We start from the raw sequence: 6000 nt of genomic DNA on the forward strand, positions 1-6000 counted from the left end.
GATACCAAGATTAAAATTTCATACGCAAGACACATTTTTCCTTCTATTTATAGACTCACCAGTGAGGTTTAAATCAAATAAATGGGGAATGCATGTGTGTCCATGGGACAAAGAAGATTCTCCAGCTTCAAATCAAAAGTATCATCAAAAACATAATGTAATTTATCTAAGGCATTAAACCCACCAGTCTGAGGTGTATACCTTACAATTAATTTACAAGTTCACAAAATACAGTTGACCTTAGCTTAAAGTCTCCTAGAAAAAGATCAAACCACAAAAACTACACCATTGTAATGATTGTTAAGTTTTTAGTTTGATCTGTTTACCATGTTTACATTTACCAATGAACTGTAAAAATGAGGATCTGTTTACATTGACCAATGAGCCATAAAAATGAGGCCATGGTAAAATGAAAACTGTCAGTTGGGTATGTGCACATTGCAATCATACCACACACCAAAAATAGATGACCTAATGGATATAGTATATATGATATATGGACTTGAGTCACTTGAGTTGACCATGAAAACTTAACCTTGATTACTGATCCATGAAAGGGGGTTGAGGTCTAGTTGGTCCTGTTTGACAGACATGTAAATCCTGTAAGGATCTCTTATATATTTTGTACTAAACATAGATATCCTATTACTCAGAATATCAAAATTTCACATTCATGACAAAAAACTCTACTTCTTTTAACATTGTCTAAGCAGTTGCTAAACCATAAAAACGAGATCAAAGGACAATTAACAATAGTCGGGCATCAAATTTAAAACAAGTCACTTGGCTTTACACTGAGGTGTATACCTTACAATTAATTTACAAGTTCACAAAATACAGTTGACCTTAGCTTAAAGTCTCCTAGAAAAAGATCAAACCACAAAAACTACACCATTGTAATGATTGTTAAGTTTTTAGTTTGATCTGTTTACCATGTTTACATTTACCAATGAACTGTAAAAATGAGGATCTGTTTACATTGACCAATGAGCCATAAAAATGAGGCCATGGTAAAATGAAAACTGTCAGTTGGGCATGTGCACATTGCAATCATTCCACACACCAAAAATAGATGACCTAATGGATATAGTATATGATATATGGATTTGAGTCACTTGAGTTGACCATGAAAACTTAACCTTGATTTCTGATCCATGAAAGGGGGTTGAGGTCTAGTTGACCCTGTTTGACAGGCATGTAGATCCTGTAAGGATTTCTTATATAATTTGTACTAAACATAGATATATCCTATTACTCAGAATATCAAAATTTCACATTCATGACAAAAAACTCTACTTCTTTTAACATTGTCTAAGCAGTTGCTAAACCATAAAAACGAGATCAAAGGACAATTAACAATAGTCGGACATCAAATTTAAAACATAAGCTATCTGCATACATGGTATGAAGCACCCTTGTCGTCTACCTTCTGTCCTTCAGAAATAAAATGCTTAATACAAAAAGTTCACACTCATGCATGCCATGTATACAGTCATCCCAAATTTAGAGTTTTCTTTAGAGACAAAAATACTAGAATACATTTTTACATTTGTGTACTTGAAGTTTATTTCTTATCCTAGAATATTTAAGAATATCCACATATATATTAACCCTTCAAAATGTTTTGAAAATGTACTACAAGAATATCTGCCAAGCCAATATTTCAAAATTTATTAAAATAAGCATATATACATGTAAGATAAATTAACTTTTATAACAATTCTATTAGAACAAATTTTCACTATCATTTGACATTAGGAAACATGTGTATTATTTAAGAAATAATTCATGGAAGCCATAGATTTGTTGGAAATTTACACATGGCCTGGGCCGTGATATTCGAATTTTATCCTGAGCGTTAGCGAGGGATAAAATTAACGAATATCACGGCCCAGGCCATGTGTAAATTTACAACAAATCTATGGCTTCCATGAATTATTTCGATTCTAATAGGACAAATACGATCTTTAAAAAACTGAAGCGATGATGGGTATACCGTGTGTGTGGCTGTTCTATTTTACCCACTGTTCGATAAATGTAAAACAAATTTAATAAACCTGCATGGATGATTTCTTAACTAACCGCTAGAAAAAACATGTGATTCCTTTTGTTACTTCTCAGTAAACCCAACATTTGCAATTTTAAATTTACATTTTTTATCGTAAGCTACCGTCAAATTCACTGTTGACATGTTGTAACCAAGGAGCCGCCATGTTGACTTGCTGAAATCAGTAAATGTGCGAATAATGCAATAGAACAGAAAACAAGCAACACCTACCTCAATAATTTATTTTAATGCAATTGTATCCGAGTTTAGAAGGTAAACGCAATAGAAAAACATTCAGCTTTGACGTTTTCATACGTATGACGTCATGTTTTGAAATGACGTTAATGCGCCAAAATCATTACTGGAATTTCGCGGAATTTTAATTTATTTTGTTTTTGTCCATTTTTCCGTTCTCTAATGTGTAAATTCTTTTTGATATATGCATCAGAATCAGAATAAATGTTCTGTAGGGTTTTATTCAATTGTAATTGTTAACACAGCGAAATCCACAACCGTTTACACATAGGTTACGATACATGTGGATTTACGTGGGAGGCATATTTAAACAGCCATTTGTGTACATCTTGGAGTCTGCGCCAAGTATAGATATATCGAGAATTTTATCACGGTGTTGTTTACAAAGCGAAAGAAGCACGTCATATTAGAATTGAGTACATCTTTAAACAATTTCACTGTTTGTTTCAGTTTGGCTCTTTTTGGTTGATATTTCAATTTTGGATAAGTAAAGTCTTTGCAAGCATTATTCAATTTTTATACAGCTCAAACTACAATGTAGCAGGAGCTTGGGTCAATCAAGATGCTTTCCTGTCCATCACTTGGCTTTACCTGACTGTCATTTAAGCAATACAATACTTGCTTTTAGTCTCTTTTAAATAAATTTTTTGAGACATCTGAAGAATCACAATAAGGATATTTTGATCAATAGTTTAACCAATTTGATGCTAATTGTAGCATAAAATGATCAGTAAAGGGCATTCCTACTCTCATGGGCCTACTTTGATTTGTCCAAATCAGGCTGACTTGAGATAAATTATCAGTTCTTATGGACATGTGCACATCCTTTCTGAATCTAAGTCAAAACTCTTCCATCAAGTTGACTATCATGAGGGAAGTGATTTTTTTTTTACTGAGCCAAAAAAAAATACATTATGTTTCAGAAAGAAAAGTCTTGATCCTACATGCTTTCGAATAATAGTTTGTTAGTGTGCTAAAAAGGATTGAGAAAGAAAAAAAAACCGAACAGGATTTTAATTTATATAATATGTGTTTTATTTATAAACATCACTGACAGTTGATACATGCATTTATAACAATGTTTGTTGCAGGGATGGGCACAATAACTGATAAATATAATCAATTAATAATCCATTACATGAAGGAGTTTTGTGCAATCGATTAATAATCGATTACTCAAATTATAGTATGTAATCGATTACAATTGATTACTTTTTTTAACCTACCCTGAGGGCCTCAAGGTAGATTAGCGAAAGCTAATTGAGTCACCCTCTGTAAATAAAGTCATTACTTACTTACTTACTTTATCAAAAGTAATAACATTACTTTTCTATAACTTTCAATTACATACTTCAACATTTCAACAAAAAATTACATGAGTAAAACACAATTATATTGCTCAACATTTGTATAGTGGAAATTAAGATCTTTACCAAATGCATCATTCAAAGCATTGTTTCTAAATTATAAGTTAATAGCTGTTTTTTAGATCTAATCTCTTGATGAAGATTAGAAATATTTTTAAAATCTTGAAATTTTTACTTTCAACATAAATGAAAGATGTCATCGCATTGCAATAATCACTTATTCATAACTAACTGTTTTTAATTTTGTTGATTCCAAAATACAGGCAAAAATAAATTTCCCTCTTCCATGTCGTCAGGTTTATTCTTAATCAGTAATGTCAAATACCAGTTTATTTGTATCAATTACTTGACGCCATCTTGAAACATGACTTAACTTACCCCGACCCAGGGTTGATGTCAAGTTACCCTCGGGTAGGTTCAAAAGGTCAAACTCTGGGGATTTGGTTGTCAGTCGAATAAACTCAACAAACTCTTCTTACCCAAGATGAATGAATAGAAATAGGCCATGTTTTACTGATCTCTTATTTCATCATCATGATCATGTGCACAGTGACTTCTTGATTGTAAAATGAAGTTGGGCACGGTAAAAGTTTAAACAGACTACAATGTATCTTGAAACTTATTTAAGTATTAATATAATAGATACCTATATAGTCTAAATATTTGTTTACAGTAAATGTTCTAGACTCAGTAGAGCAGAGTAAGTCAAATGTTTTGATATTTCAAAGGACTGACATAATTTTGGTATTTCCCAATAGAAAAAATATCGAGGACCAGCAGGTTGTTTTTCCAAGACCTAAACTAAAAGGGGGGAAAAGATAGTTAATTTTTTTTTTACATACATGACATAAGTCTTTCATAGCAGTACATGGAATTCAACATAGTATTTCAAGTTAAAACAAGTACAATTTTTAGTTGAAGGATATTTTGGATAAAATTCATCAACCGTGAACATTTGTAAATTTACAGATACTCCCTAAACTATGTTATGATATCCAGCCACACCCTGAAAGTCGTAAGCCAACAACATTAGGAATGCAAATCAGTATATTACCCAATAAAAACATCAAAACACCCAACATTCAATTAGTTGTTTTTTCTAACTATAGAATATGCAATGTATTCTTATTTTTCGTATCACAAATTTTAGAATGACATTGTCAATTTTATACCTGTTTAGAGACACTCCATGTATCTCATCACTATATTCTACTATTTTTCATTAGAATACACAAACAGCACTGTCTTTTAGTTGAAAATCAAATAAAATAACGCATTTAATGGTTTTATACTGACTGTTACATCTCTTTTGGATTCTCGTCAAAAATATTTCTACTTTCGTTTTTCGTCGTTCCGGAAATGGGAATGAGGTGATCTCGGACCAAAAGCAACTCGGACCAATGGTAACTCGGACCAAACTGAACTTCGACAAACACAAATTGTGCCAATTTAAAAAAAAAATACCCAACACTTTTAAAAAACAAATCAGTTTGAAAACATTTAAAAAAAAAAATTTCATCAGTGAAATGATTTGCTATGGAGATAATATGGTTTAATGTATTCAGAATACCGGAGGAGGACAAATCGCCCCACTTTTTCACCAACTCGCCCAACTATCAAAAAAACACCCCAAACTGGTTAACCAACTCACCCCACTTTTAAAAAATCGCCTCACTTGTGAAAAGGGTTAAATCCAGTTAATTTTTCTCCTGTAAACTCGCCCCACTTATTATAAAAACCTGTTTACTTTAAAAACCTTTTCAACATTCTTAAAATATAATTGCAAATAAATTTTCGTATCATTATTGGAGAATAACTTTATACTTGTAAACTTAGTTATTTGTATAACAATTAAAAAGAAACCTGTTAATTGTATTATAAATTCATAATCATACAATTTAAGGATTTCAATTAATTAACATTTATATAAAAAAACAGACTTTTTAACAGCAATTTGATTTATAGAACTTCACTAAGGTTTTCATGGGTATTGACGTGGGGCAGGGACATAGATATATAACGGGATTGCATCTTTTTTTTATAAGTGGGGCGAGTTGGCACTAATAAATTCCTGGTGGTTAATCTATTTGTCATGAGAGACATGAATGGGGCGAGTTGACAGACCGTATTTCAGCAGGATTTAAACCCTTTTCATAAGTGGGGCATGTTATCCAACCTATTTGCAATGGGAGTTTACCCTATTTCATAAGTGGAGTGAGTTGGTAAACAAGAATGGGGTGAATTTTTAGAAAGTGGGGCGATTTGCCAGTGGGGCAATTTGTCATGGATTCCAGAATACCTTTGTTTGAAAATTGTAGTGAATCCAAATAA

At 32.0% G+C, this 6000-nt stretch overlaps 1 protein-coding gene across 3 annotated transcripts in view; it reads right to left on the reverse strand.

Moving 5' to 3' along the window:
- Positions 1-5036, reverse strand: part of LOC139516309 (uncharacterized) — a 45687-nt gene extending 40651 nt beyond the window's left edge. For all 3 annotated transcript variants that reach the window (XM_071306347.1, XM_071306346.1, XM_071306345.1), the window contains exon 1: positions 4842-5036. The gene's annotated coding sequence lies outside the window, so the exon portion shown is untranslated. The remainder of the gene's footprint in view (positions 1-4841) is intronic.
- Positions 5037-6000: the final 964 nt, after the last annotated feature.

The sequence above is a fragment of the Mytilus edulis genome, chromosome 3 (assembly GCF_963676685.1).
Source record: "Mytilus edulis chromosome 3, xbMytEdul2.2, whole genome shotgun sequence".
In the NCBI taxonomy this organism is placed as follows: domain Eukaryota; kingdom Metazoa; phylum Mollusca; class Bivalvia; order Mytilida; family Mytilidae; genus Mytilus; species Mytilus edulis.